The 15,167-nt window shown below is 45.8% G+C and overlaps 1 protein-coding gene and 1 pseudogene across 2 annotated transcripts in view; one reads left to right on the forward strand and one right to left on the reverse strand.

Moving 5' to 3' along the window:
* The window catches only part of LOC146207521 (uncharacterized), a 272,224-nt gene that overhangs the window by 235,924 nt on the left and 21,133 nt on the right, over positions 1-15,167 (forward strand). The gene's annotated exons all lie outside the window — the stretch shown is intronic.
* On the reverse strand, positions 3,774-4,848 carry LOC146207524 (very long chain fatty acid elongase AAEL008004 pseudogene; annotated as a pseudogene).

A 15,167-nucleotide genomic window follows, 5' to 3' on the forward strand; every position in this document is an offset into this window, starting at 1 on the left:
CATCGCACGATTAGATAGCCCAATTAGCCAAATTAAGGTGCGATAAAAATGTAAAAGATATACACCGTATCGAGCGGCACCTGTTTCAAGCCGTGTAACATGCTATGCACCTGCGACATAAAAGGACAGTGCAGGTAATTCCTTAACGCAAAATGTTCCAAACCAATTTAAAAAAGGAACAGAAACGCGAACTTCTAGACACGTTGCATTATAGTTTGCTTCCTGAGCACCCTGTAACATAGTTGGTTGCGCCCCTCTCCCGTGATCATGTCCTTTCTCTCTATTCGTCTATTAAGTCTTTGCATTCTTCTATTATTTCGAAGAAGCAATGTAGGGCTAAAAAGATGAAGCGATGTGGCTTGTTGGGCGATTTGGTTGAGCATTATTTTAAAGCAGCGCTAGAAATGTGTGTTTGTCTCTTTCTATCTGTCCGTGTTCTAGCGCCGTTCTAAAATAAAACAAAAAGATGAGTTTATTACGTGAAAAGACATTGAAATAAATTTTGTACACTGGGCCGAAGGTCTGGGCTGAAATACTGAGAGAAATTCGGGGGTGGGGAGCTAGGAAAAAAAAGCGGAGTTTTTAAGTAGAGACCACCAACAATGCATCAGTCTTTCCTTGACATAGGAAAACAAATGCATGAGAGTTGTCTTGGAAGAGCGCAAATGGATGGGCCCAACTCACGTGCCACCACAACACCGCATCGAAAGCCCGCAGACTACAGAGGGCTACACCCCCCCCCCCCCCCCCCTCCTCTTCAAGAAAAAAAAGAAACAATATATCCTCTGCACCAGACATCGCAAAGGCGTATTTCTTTTCTCAGGCAACAAGAACCAAAATAGAGCAGGAGTACACAAAGAAACAAAGATTCGTGAAGAAAAAGGAATCAGTTTAAGCGTGTATGCTGGCCGTTGCGTAACCTTCGGGAGCATTAAAATGCGAAAGCAGTGATGGGAACGTCCAAGGAGACCCGTCGCATCGAGCTATCCCCATGGCGCTACGACGGGCTCTGCACCTTTCACCGTTAACGGCGGTGGCTGATGCAGCTCACGCTCGATGTTGCGAGTTTCGCATTCGCGATGAAGACGCTGGGCTTGCTGACGAAGACAAAAATAAACTTGTGACAAGCCGCGCCCTGACACTCTCACGTCGGCGCTGCACGCTCCAAGAGCATGCTTTTCTTCAAGTTCGCAACAAGGCCAGGCACTTTGATGCAATTCTTCACTCCCAGTGGGTGAGAGGCAGGTAAAAATATACATGCGACACAAGCGAGGTTTTGAGATGCTTCTTCAAAACGCTAAATGCCGCGGGAGAGTCCCTTGCGTAGTTTCGATTTTTTATCTGGTCAGATACAATTTTCGCACGCCATTGAATATGAAAACTATATGTTGGCTTGTTGATGTCATATCGTTCCATTTCCTTTTTAACTATGTGAAGCGATGTACAAGTTACCATTTGCATTTTAAAAGTTCGGTCCTTTTATAAAATATTTAACCTTTCTTCTCGCTATAAGGAGGATCCATCCACTCATTCAATCAATCAGTCAGTCAATCAATCAATCAATCAATCAACCAATCAACCAATCATTAAAATAAGTTTATTCTCTGCAATAGTAAAAAAAGACGCATGTGAACCATCTGGGCCCTTGAGTTTCTCGGCTAAATATGGGCAAATGCGGGAAGTGCTAGAAAGATCAACGGGACAACTCGACTTTAAGTTTGTACATCAATTTCAAGTATAAAAAGTTATGAAATAGTCACATACAGAAATGAAAAGTTATAAGTTAAACGCTAAAAAATTTTTTGTAACAATTTTGCGGCACAATGATTAAACTGTGATTTCTTTGTGCTGGCTCCCACCGGTAGTGTTCCGATGATCGGTAAATTTTAAAGCGTGCGCAGACAAATTATACAACCTCATTTCGAGGACAGGAGTTAATATGACGCTGCTGCTGATGGGATAATGCAATTGAATAAGCTATAGATAACCAGAAACAGAGGTTATGAGCTCCTGCAAAATGATGTAGTTCCAACTATTTACTCTTTGATTTGTTCGGTTTATGGGTTTTGACGTCCCAAAGCGACTCAGACTATGAAATACGCCGTAAAATACGCCGTAGTGGAAGGCTGCGGAAATTTCGATCACCTCGGGTTCTTTAACGTGCACTGACATCGCACAGCACACGAGCGCCTTGCTTTTCGCCTCCATCAAAAAGCGGCCGCCGCGGCCGGGATTCGGTCCCGCATCCTTAGGCACAGTGGTTGAGTGGGATCTAACCACTGTACCACCAAGGCGGGGGCAACTACTCCCTTTTTTTTTTTTTTTTTTTTTTTTTTTCGGCTTTGTCCTCGCCGTCTGCTTGTTAATTTACCTTTTTTTTTTTTTTTTTTTTACCTACAGCGCTAAGCATCAGAAGAGCGACTGGCAGCTGGTTTAACAGCGTTTCTATAGAAACGCTCTTAAACCAGCTGCCAGTCGCTCTTCTTATGCTTAGCGCTGTCAGTCTCTGCGCCATGCATACCGCGAATTCTTTTTCATATCCCAAAACTATCCTCATATGTGAGTAGTTTTCCTGTTGTTTCGGTTTATTCTTGCTATGAGTCCCAGTGACAGGCACTTGGTGCTAATACAGCGGCAGTTTTTTTGTTTCATTGTTTACTGTTCCTAACGCAGACATGTCTAGTTCTTAATTCACTTTCTTGCTCGGGTTGCGAAATGCGTAAGTGCTGGGGTTGCGTCGGCACTCCTACCTCACCAAGTCTTCGAAATGTGTTCTGTCCGCCCTGGCGGAGTGGTGGTATATACTTGTGCGCGCTACAGCATTTTCTCTTGGCGTACACTCCTGTGACCTCCATCCACTGCTGGGAAATGACAGGCAGTCTCTCGGTCCAACCACACTAATATATCTCTTTTTAGACCCCCCCCCCCCCCTCCTACATCCCGGCACTCTGGTAGCCACGTGTTGGAAGAGCATTGACTTCTATTATTCTTCGTGAACTCAAATGTCACCTCAACTCTGCAGACGCGTGAATAGCCCACACATCATAACTTTCTTGCGTGAGTTAAGGACATTCTGCTGTCAGCGTACTATTTTCAAGCCTTTTTCCGTATCGGCTGTTGTTTTCTCTCCCTGCGTTTATTTTTTTTTTTATTAGTGCGGGTTTACCCGTGATGTCACATTACACGAGTAATGCTATTTCCGAAGACGGCGACAGCTTTTTGCATTCTTCTTTCGTGACAACGGCCGAATGTCTTTTTGTTTTTCTTCTATTTATCGCTTTGACATCAGCGTGCTAGACAAATGAATACGTCGGCAACATATCTTGTTGTAATGTATGGTGCGACCCCGCGTTACGACGTCCTACTAGAAGTTCGACATCTTGACATCAGGCATGCTTTGCAGTAAAGTATCGCTTCGGAAAACTGCAGCGCTTGTTTCACGTAATTAAAACAAGTAATGTGTGCTCACTGTTGTCTTATTTAACGTACACCTTAAACAAGGACCAAAACCTTGTTCGCGACAGTAAATAACTGCTTTATTCTAAACCATGGCATCGAACAGGACAGGACAAATTATCTACAAGACAAAAGTAGTTATAGCATGAACTAACATTACTCGCTTATGTGATAAAAAAAAAAATAATGTGACCGTCGGTTGTTTACCAAGCAACTGGAATGACAAGCAATCTTCAAATCGCATTTCATCACAAAATAAATCATCGATGATGACGATGGCCTAACATTTATATCGACATATATAACACCGTGTGAGTCCCTGAGAATCCCCCGCACATCGTTAAAGTAGGCGTGGTTCACCTTTACAGCTCCCCTAAGCACTGATGTGGACTTCTCGTTGTAAGTTTACAAGATGCTGGTTGTTGAGGCCTTCGGCCCTTGGAATCCAGCAGGCTCACGCCTAACTACTTTTAGCTTCTTTCTCCTTTTCCATCCTCAACTTCCTCGGCTTCAAGTAGCTTTGCACGTAGAAATTGATGAACAGTCCCAAGCCCAGGAATCCCTGGGACAGTGCTATCAGAGCCAGTGTCCTCGGGTACCCGCAATCGTAGAAAAGCGTTGTGGTCATATGCATCATGAGGCCCACGAACTGGGCGATCTGCAGCTTGGTAAGGTAGCGCTTCCACCAGAGATACTTCTGCATCGAAGGGCCCAAGGCGGCGAGGAAGTAATACGAGTACATGATGACGTGGATGCACGCGTTCACGAACCCGCCCAAAGCCGTTTGGCCGTCGCCGCCGAAGTTCATGTACATCCAAGCACTGAAGACGACCAGGAAGTGGTGGGTGACGTGCAAAAAGGTGATCTGCGCATTCTTCTTGCGCAGTACAAAAAACACGGTATCCATAAAGTCAGCGATCCTGACGAAACTGTACCACCAGCCGAGCCTCAAGATGGCGATGTCCGTCTCGTCTGTCGAGTAGTAGTTGATGCCTTGGCAGAAGAGGCTGTACTTCCCTCTCAAGTACGTGAGGTCCATTATCCGCGCTGCGAAGTAGGCGTTGGCCACTACTGTCAGCGCGTTGTACGTCAGCACGGCCCACCTGAGGTCGAATGGCTTGCGATCTTTCATCCAGCGGGGCCCGGCGAACTTCACGAAGTAGACGTAGCCGGCCAGAAGCGGAAAGACTAGCCTTGCATCCTCTATTCCGCCCCATCCGGCTGTCCGGGGATCCTTCAGTGACGAGAAGTAGTCGTACCACTCGACCACTGGCGACGCCAGCTTAAGCTTCTGAATCGATGCCATGTCTGGGATGCTTCGCCGGTCTATGTTTGCCGAGATGTTATAAGGTTAGTCCGGTGTGCGGTTCCACAGTACACACAATGGCCCCTCTCCTGTTGAGTCCCCCGCTTTGTCTGGCTGTGCGAACCGCAGCGCACTGTTTTAGAAGACAATGGTCCGCCCGGCCCAGCGGCAGGATACTTATAGATTGAAGGCGAGGGGGTTATAGAAAGAGAAGGAAGGTCCGGGACTAACAATGAACTGGAGGAAGTGATGTCCATGCTGCTCGCGACGGTACTGACTAGAGCCCAGCAATTGTGACAACTGCTTATCAGTTCTCCCGAAGTTTGATGAGGCAGCCTCTGCGAGGCATTGATGAAAAAAACTAAAAAGATAAAATATGAAAGTAATTTATATGCGTTTCTTGCTTTTCTAGTTCGTCGCAAGGAGCTTCGCGACGTTAGTTAGGCACACGCGGGAAAACCATGGCTTTGATTAGAAAAACAATGTGTGGGAACAAAATTACCCCGCATCGCTCTCAGATGCCGCGCGTGGGAGAGCTCACTTGGTATTTCGCCTTCAGACATTGACACAGTTCATCTGGCATTGAAACTTAAGCCTTCTCTTTACACTGCAAATATTCATTCTCTTGTCATCGCATCGGGCAGTGCAAACCACTCTCAGAAGGATAAATAACGCAAAAAACGAAGAGGAGGAAAAGGTCTGGCAAGCAGCAGAAGCAAAACGCTCTCCGCGTCGAAAAATAGTAATCGAAGAAGTGCTTCCTCATATGACGGCTCGCTTTGCAGAATTTCTCACGCCGTTGCATTTCTCCTGGGTGTAGTTGGCTGGCTAGTGCGTCACTGTAGACGCGACTGTTTTTAATCAGCGACAGATTTTCTCACGACTGGGTTTAGCAACCTCCGTTAAACTAATTATCGGTGAGAATGCACGTTCGCTCTCTGTTTTACATGCTAGCACAACAGGGACTAAGAAAACCCTCGGTGTGCGCCCCGCACTAAAATTAAATAAATGCAGTAAGAAAACCCGTGTGAGATTTACAGGCGAATTTCGGAGGAGGTTCGGAGGAGGTTCGGCTCGGGACTGTGATGGGAAAGTTGGGCGATGTTGTGTAGTAATCCACCAGACGAATGCTAGAAGATTCGAACTCAACCTCTGCGTACAAGAGCTCCAAAAAGTTTTGCATTGGTGTCAGGATGGATAGACCATAAGTGGCCGAAATTTTCTACAGCTATGGCGACACTTCTTTATAACCGCCCTGACTGCAATGATTAAATTAAATCGAGATTCCAATCCTTGCACAAGAATCTTATAAATAAAAGTGAACAGTGGTTGAAGAGCGCTTTGGAGGACCAGCTGGTTCATGCTCAGAATTAACGCAGCTCAAATGAAAGGTGAATAACGGAGAATACGAGACGGGCCTTATGCATGAACCCACTGACACATGGCGCCCGTCTCGTCTCCCCCGTTCGTCACCTTTCTTACGCGTCTTTTCGCGCCCTGTTAATTTTACCCGTAGCGCTAGTTCCCGCTAGGCCTGAGGACAATGGGAGTAGAAATTGAGCGGGGGTAGGCTTCTCTAACCTCTGGAACTATACTGCTAGTGCACTGGAATCAACGTGGCTAAGCCGAATGCTGTAAGACAAGCACTTAAAATGCTCAACCAGTCGTACGCTATATGTACGCAACTACAGCTTTGACTAACCGTATTGAAGTTGTGGTGTGTGAGTTCCGGTCGATCAGTGGCCCACTTAGGCCCACGCTAGCCCTAAAGCTCCAATTGCCGAGTGATGAGGAGACCTCTTTATTCCACCCCTCGCTACTTTTGAACATTCAGAGGTGTCAAAAATATTTCACCAGATTTCAGTTTAAATGCCAACCCGCTGGCATGTAAAAGGGCTATACAAGCCGCCTACATATTGGTCGTACTGAGAGTGACGTTTTTAATGATAAGCACCGTTATTGGAAGCGAAACTTTTCGAGACTATTTTTCAGACTTTATTTCATTTTTCATCATAGACCACATTTGTCAGCACACAAATATAAGATAATAGCGTTAAAGGCCCCGCTCTACGAAAATGCGGCGTCGGCGTTGCCGTTGTGAGCGAAGTATCACGGGCATGGTGCTGGAGGACGGTAGCTGGTAGCTGACATGGCCGCCCAATGACTGGACGCAGGGTTGCCTGACGTAACGTTTGGTGGGAGCTGCCTACTCAGGCCTCTCCTTTCATATGGTAGGGTGACGTCAGAATCACCCTATCAGGACACGTAATTGCATTCACTATACCCCTAGGCCACGCAGGCACGTTCATACTGCTTAGTTAAAGCTGGGCTTTATATGTCGGCTGGTATCCTATGCTATCGCGTCATAGACTTAAAAACGGAGTCTAAGTGTCCCTCATCATTTTTAAGGCGAAAGCCTTTAGAGGCTCATGCTGTCGTGGACAAAATGTGTCCCGCTTTTGCGGCGGCTTTGATTGGCCGAGGCGGGATGACGTCATAGAGGTCTCGACCAATCACAGACCACCACCGTAGTATGCGCGAATGCGTGCCTTATATGGCCATATGCCAATCAATGATCAATTACTAATTAATGACTAATAAAATTCTAATAAATATATAGATAAGTAATTCATTAATTACCCATTAATGACTAATTGATTCATTATTTACCTACTTATGTCTAGCTGGTTACTTAATTTACTAATGCCTAATTAATTAGTTACTAATTAGTGTCAGTTGCGTAGCAGAATGCGTCACTCAGGCTTTTATCTTTCACTACTTTAGTCGCTAAAGTCCCTCGTAATATTTTTTTCTCCCGGCGAGTAAGCTCGAAAATATCGTTCCGGCCGAAGTGTTTTCGAACGTTGTAGAGACAGTGACGTCTTGCTGCATCGATCGCCTGTCTTGTCCGATATCGTTGGCCTCACATTTCATTCTTAAATTATTCGAACATCTAGAAGTTTGAACGAGCCAGACAAGGCTGTAAGGCGGGTGCAGAACTCTTCATAGCATTTGACAATCTCTTACGCTGTTATGTAAATATGAGCGCGTGAATTTTCGTGCTATAAGCTCGATCTTCTTCCATGGCGCTCACTGTGCAACTGAGTGAAGAGGTGTTATAATGTTTCCGCGTATCACACAGCATTTTGTTTACACGTAGTTGTGGAAATCGGCCATAAACAGGCTCCCAGCGCGTTCCAAAAGACCGCGCAGCGTTTGCTTCGTGAACGCAGAGTTTGAGTGGTAACATTTCATGATTTGCGTCCGTGTGCTGTGCGATGTCAGCGCACGTTAAAGATCCCCAGGTGGTCGAAATTACTCCGTAGCCCTCCACTACGGCTCCCCTTTCTCTCTTTCCACTTTCACTCCCAGCTTCCTCCCTTCCCTTACGGCGCGGTTCAGGTGTCCACAGAGCAAGTGTGACAGATACTGCGCCTTTCCCTTCCTGTGAACCAACCAACCAACCAACCAACCAACCATCTTTCGGTCAGGGCATGAAGTGCCGAAAGAAACTTCGACCACAGGTCACAATACAGGGAATAAAATGACAGCCTTCTTTTCTATACATTCGAAGAAGTTATCTAGCGACTGCTTTGTGATAACCTTTTGTGGTCCTTGGTGAACAGGCGCGGAGCCCGACTCAGGCGCACATTTTCTAGTAACCTAAGCTTTCAATCCTTCCATGTGCACTACTTCAAGCAGTTTTGCCTTTTAATGTGTTGTTACTTATCTGTTTTCACTGATAGGTGCTTCAGCCGTATACCTTATGATGTCGTCGTGGCTGTCGGTGACGACTGCTACCCCGAGGCTGATCTTCAAAGCTTGTCTGGCCATCTTTAAAACGCCCTTCTGGTCTTTGCACACTGCTTAGGTTCTGGACATGGTCGCTAATATATACGCGCGGTCGAGATTGTCATGCGTTTAGCGCGACTGAACCTTCATATATTTCCAGATAAACTCTATGACCGCTCACGGTGACGAAACGAGTCATCGTCGGCCAGGGGCGTAGCCAGGGGGAGGGAGAGCGGTTGGTTCCAGAACTGCAAACGTTTTATGGGCGCTGCACCCTTCCTCTCCCTCCACTCATCCTTTCTGTCATTTTTATTTTTAGATCACTGCCGTATGATACGACCGACAAATATTTCTGTCTTCTCCACTGTCTAAGTTCTCATTACACTCATCGCATTGGTCGCTAGGTGACTTAATTAAGTAATGCCAAATGGGGGCAATACACGACTGCACAAGTGCTAGCTTCACGTCACTCAGACCACTCACTGTCGTGAAATTTCAGACATATGCACTCTATAGTATTGATCATTACCTTTAGAAGCAAACGTCAAAATGTTTCCCTGTCATTCGTGCAGAGAAACGATACTCCGGCGGAAAAATAAACGAAAACTGTTCTCACTGGTATTTAGGAACCATTCGTTGCTTGCATGCCTGTATGTTATGATGTGTGTTTTCTCCCTGACGTTTGCATCTCCTCTTCGGTGACGCGCCCTTCAGCGTGCACTTCGTTATCTCTTATGCATGTAAGCCGACCAGTTGTAGCTTTTCTGTTTAATCTTCTAGCAACTGCCTCTTGAAAGAGTCCTCAAGCTACCAGTCATCAGGGTTACATCATTCTGTCCCGAAGTTTTTCCTTGTATTTCTTCCGTGTTTGCGGAATTTCTGTTCATCTAGAATGTACGCCCACGCCGTGCCTCGTGTGGTTTGTTTTCCACGCTCTATAACAATAAAAACGGGCACAGTTCTTAGAATGTCTTTTTGAAGCGCGCCGTATTTATTGGACCAATGGTTAGCACCTTCCTGGTGGAGGTTTTTTTTTTTTTTTCTTTTTGTCGGACTTCCGGTGAAAGACCCTACAAAGAAAAAGAAGTTTAGAAAAAAAAATAGAAGAGCAGGCAATGATCCTCGTCGAGAAATATGTTATGCTTTCGAAATTGTGAAGCTGATAACTCTAGAGAATGGCATGAATGCAAATGCATCTGTCTTTTTCACGCTTCGTAACCACATTATTTTTATATATGAGCACGAATTCGACGTTGAGATTCCTTTTAATACTGTTATTACTGAGCGTGCAAATGTCTATTTCCAATGTTGTTACCTTGCTGCCTTAGTTTTTCTAAAATGGCCATGAAAATACAGCACTGTTTAGCTCTCAGATTCATTTCAGTTTTCAGCACCCACACTTCGCGAAATTATTGGCCGTGGTGAACACTGTAACACCGGCTATGGAAAGAGTGCACCCAACAACGCCAGCGTAAAAAAACTGCTGAGGTTTTAGCCTGTTAAACCTAGTTAGGCGCGTCGAAAACGAGGTTTTACTTTCGTTAGGCTTAGGTTTAGACATTGGACAGGCATCGTTTTGCAGTGATTAAATTGCCGATACTATGGAGTCGAGGACGCCGTCAACTACAAGAAAGAACGCGTAATGCTGCATTTGCGTCAAAGTTCAAGTGATGGTACACCGTAGGTGGTACCATGCTATGACCACACTTTGACCTCTGGCTTGTTGAAGGTCAAGCGGCCAGACAGGTTGAGCTTGGCTTATACATGGCATAGTGGGCTTTCGGATCAAAAAATTCGAAACGACCATTTTCGGGCCGCTCTCTCCTGCCAATTCACCGCGGAAGCTTGCATGAATTGGCTAGTCAAGCGCTTCCCGCACAGATAATGTCGTGTTTGAGAAGGTATATATGATATGGATCACATTGCACAAGATGCCCTCTCTGAGGACGACCTCCAATGAGACCTCGCGTACTTGCTCGCGAACTTCACGTTTCTCACTATCAGTATAAAAGAACTGAAAAACGAAGTATGGGGATGAAATCCTCACCAGCAACGTCCAACTTTTCACTCTGTCCTTGTCAAAAATTCGAGCTTTCCAGTTCTCGAGGAAATATCGTAATATTTACAGGCGAATACTCTAAGATGCCAAAGTCCGTAAACCGTGGAATGTTTCGAAGCACACTCACGCTCCTAAAGCGTCCGTTGATATCGAGCGCTCCTTTGTAGTTTGCAACTCTTTGTCCCGAGTAAGGAGAGGCATAAACTCAAATCTGTCAGTCCGGCGATCGCGCTAGTAAGCTGCTTCCGTAGTTTCCACTGGGATTTATAGATAGAGGGTAATTCTCACTGACCTTTGTAATTATCAATTTGCAATTTGCAATTATCGCTCTTTACGAAACGTATCAAGAACGTTTATAAAAAAGCTCGTGGCCCAATTTTCCCCAAACAATTGTCGCGGCAGAAAGCAACCCTTGCTAATTATGTGAATCGTGCGCCATATATGGCGCGGGACCGCTAACTGCTGCGCCGTATGGCTGGCACGTGAAATCTGCAGCAGCTCAGTGGTATTTCTATTTTTCCGCTGTCGAAGTGAAGAGGACGTCACGCCTACGAGCTGCCTCGGGATCGACTAACTGTCGGGGCACCTCCTACACGTTGTAGTCAATAACGCGAACGGCCGATAGTAGCTGCACGGTTTTGTTTGATCAACGATAGATCGCAAACTCGACTGTAGCGCGCCTGCGCAGTAAACCCTAGCGAAAAAACCGTATGAGTCAGAATAACCTTTACAAGTTTCTCATACGAAACTCATTCTAAACTCATACAGCTCTCACATAATCTCATATTTTTCATAAGTTGAACGATAATTGTATGAGATAATATGAGATTTGTACGAGTTTTCTATGATTTTAGTATGAAACATCTGTATGAGGTTATTGTGACTCGGGTTTTTTTCACTAGGGAAGCTGCGTGGGCCGGCTGGTTAGGTTACATTGGCTAGCTGAGGTTGATATGAGTTGTCGGCCATTGTAAGTACATGGTTCTAGGTCCAAAGTCAATTACGATCAAAGTCCTCAACAACGGTTTATAGTATTTTGTAAGTTAGATATGCCAAGCGGGCCAGACGATGCCCACTGAAAACTGCATGCATGTGCCACGTACGCTAAGCAGACGTTTGTTCGTGACGCCGTTATATGCGCATTTCGAGGAATGTTTGCCGACTTCGAGTGCGGCTAGACAGCGTACAGTTCCAGTCCCGTTTCATTGGAGGAAAAATGCAACAAACCCGCATATCAAAATCGGAGCATATCAGAGACCTGCGTGCATTGAGTCGGAATACATTCAGATCCTCCTACGTGTAGCCTACTGCATTGGTTGTGCGACTAACGCATCTGTTATATGGTTTCTTTTAAAGGCTGTTGAGTCGAGACCCTTCGAAATTATCAATCGCTATCGAACTCTCAAGAGTATTGCCGCTGTTACACGGCAAATTCCATCGCCTTCCAGAGAATGAGTCTTTTCACTTTAAGGTCTGCAAGGTGCTGTAGCGCGACCGTCGGCGCCAAGTGCATGCAAGCAATCAGCCTACAAGTTTAGCGTGAACAAGTTATGAACGAAATGTTAGTAATATAAATCATTGTTGAAATGAATCCCGCTGTTTTGGAAGAGCTGTACAGCATTCATGCACGTCTGAGAATATGCATCGTCCGTTTAGCACCCATAGCAATCCTTCTTTTCCATCGGATGGGAATCCGTTCAGAATCACCCATCTCGGTCCATTACCTCATGTTCCAGAGAAACCTCACTCAAGCAGTAAACGTTTTAATCACGCCGCGGGATTTCTCATCTGCGCCTATTTCATACACTTTATCACAACAACAAATCACGGCACTCTTCGCTAGCCGTCCACTAAGAGACTCCTCCCGCCTCAATCTTGCGTGTTCGGCGTGTCCTGATAGGGTACTTAAGGACTAGCGTTTATTAAGAAATGTGCATATGGTTATGGCTATAGGCGCAAAGCTTTATTTGGTTTAGGTGCGACCATCTATAGCTGTTTAGTAACGAGTCTTCGCACACCCTCAGTGACACAGAATGCAATTGAGTGCCGTCGGACACCATGTTACACCGGCAGTATCAGTTGCTGCTCAGCTGTACGGCAGTTCAGCTTTTAAAGTAGGGTTGAATTTAACGGCACGATCCGTGAGACTCAAATCCTTTATGCCGCGTGATTAGCTCAAGTGCGAAGAATTTATCAACAGGAAATGTGTGTTTCAGCATTTCTTACCTCAAGCATTCGTTACTTGCGCTGTTTCACGTGAAATATAATCTCCGCATAATGTTCGCGTAGTGTGTAAGCCGCAGATGACCAACGCTTATAGTGAAGACACCTCGGTGAAGCCATGTTTATAGTCTGACACAACTCACTGCTGCAGTGACCGTCACACCGAATTGCTCCGCCGCAAAACGTAGCCTAAACTCAAAGCTTTTAGCAGACAAAACGCTAGCCACCAGACGAAACTGCGAGCTCAAGGACTTTGGTACCTCTTACTTGTTTCATATCATCATCATCATCATCATCATCAGCCTGACTATACCACTGCAGGGCGAAGGCCTTTCCCATATTTCTCCACTTAGCCCGGTTCTGTGCTAGCTGCATCCACTTGACCCCTGCGAACTTCTTAACCTCATCCGCCCACCTAACTTTCTGCCGCCCTCTACTACGCTTTCCTTCCCTTGGAATCCAGTTTGTTACCCTAAGCGACCATCGGTTATCCTCTCTTCGCACTACATGTCCTGCCCATGCCCATTTCTTATTCTTAATTTCCACTAGAATGTCGGTAACCTGAGTTATTTCTCTGACCCACTATGCACGCTTCCTATCTCTTAATGCTACCCCTACCATTCATATTCTGAAATCTTAAAAAGCTGATTTCGGTTGCTTTTGCGATTAGCCAACACAGTGTCACGAGCGTCGCCTATTGTTAGAGTAAATTTCTAACCGCCGTTCAGCCCAACCAGAGGTTGACGCGAACTGGTTCGTATTGCAGGCAGGAGCCCGTTGCACCAGCGGTGCTCCTCCGTCAGGGTCCGATATCTTGGGCGAGACAGAAGGGTCTTGACTGATGAAGATGTACAAAATATTTACACTGTGCGTTTGTACAGGATTGCAAAAGCCATAGTAAATACTGGAACTGGTTGGCCTGTCTTCCCGGGAGAGACTCCCAAATTCGTCAGAGCCGATATGATGCAGGGCATGCCGACCTAAGACACGACCCAACCCAGAACCACCTACTCTCCTCCGGCAACTTCAGTTTACACCTCGGGTTCACACCTCTTGGCCTGAACTATTCAATCACTAGCCGTAAGCGACGTGATAGGGCCAAGAAACTTCATTCTCGCCCCGTGCCCCGTCACCACTGTCCCAAGCGCTGCTCCCGCACAGAAACAATACAAGCAGGCGGCCCATGGAGCTTTTTTTTTTTTTTTTAAGGTTAATGAAAACTGATCCCGTTGAAACTTGCGAAGATGTTCGCTCCCATGCATCTTCGATCCTAATCCGTCTGACTATCCGCCGACGACACCAGTCTTAGCCTTCGCTGTCCGATACAAAGTCCCGACACGGGAGTGATTAGGGGACGGTGCCGTCGCTTCGAGGCGCCTTTCTTCGAACGCGACACGGAGGGCACCCCTTCCCATTCAGGGGCTCGATGGGGATTAACCAAACAATGCCCCGCTGTCTGGGTGCTAGGCGCCGGCTTAACCTTCAGCCGCTTCTTGTCGGCTTCTGGTCTTCGGGGCAATAGACGGCCCCGCGCGCATCTTGACGATCCCTTACAGTTAGAAACTATTTTTTTTTTTAGTTTGTTTAAGTCCTACTCTAGATATAGCATCTGACACAATATTTATTCGAGTGTGTGCTCCCATTCGGCGAGTTCTACATTCAGAGTTATACCAGTCATGAGAGCTACACCTTAAGCATCATTTCTGAACAACTGACAGCTGCAGATACAGAACGCATGAATCGGTATGTACGTGACCGCAATCTCATCAACTGGATCGTTCGACCGATGCCTCCAAACTAAGTCAAATAAATTCGACATTTGGCGCTGCGCGAAATACAACATACTGCCGTCACTTTAGTTTCAACGGCGTCATCTTTGGGGTCATTTAAAATGTTCGTTACCGTTGATATAAACGACAGTTGCATATGCCCTAATATGTCACTTACCTGCATACTTGATCCCATTTGCGGTCTGCGCTACACACTCACTAAAACAGGCCCGCATTAAATTAGGTAAACTCTGCAAAAATTGGCTCTGGAATTTTGCCGCTAACCACTTGCTTTTGAGTAAGACATTTTTCTAATCCGCACCATCAAAATGATGGCCAAGGGCTCTTAATAAGTTCACGGCGCACGTCTGATTGCGGTTTTATGATAGGTCTTGAACGGCATGCGTGATGTTTTCATCTGGTAAACCACATAAACTAGTATAAATATGAGGAAGTGAGCTTAAAGTGTATGGCTAAGCCTTGGTGTGGCAGTTAATGCATTACTGACTCTTTTGTGTCCATTTGTTTTGTTTGTTTTGTTTTTGTATATTTTTGTGCAGTT

This window comes from Amblyomma maculatum, chromosome 1 (assembly GCF_055883805.1).
Source record: "Amblyomma maculatum isolate TAMU_Amacu chromosome 1, ASM5588380v1, whole genome shotgun sequence".
Classification (NCBI taxonomy): domain Eukaryota; kingdom Metazoa; phylum Arthropoda; class Arachnida; order Ixodida; family Ixodidae; genus Amblyomma; species Amblyomma maculatum.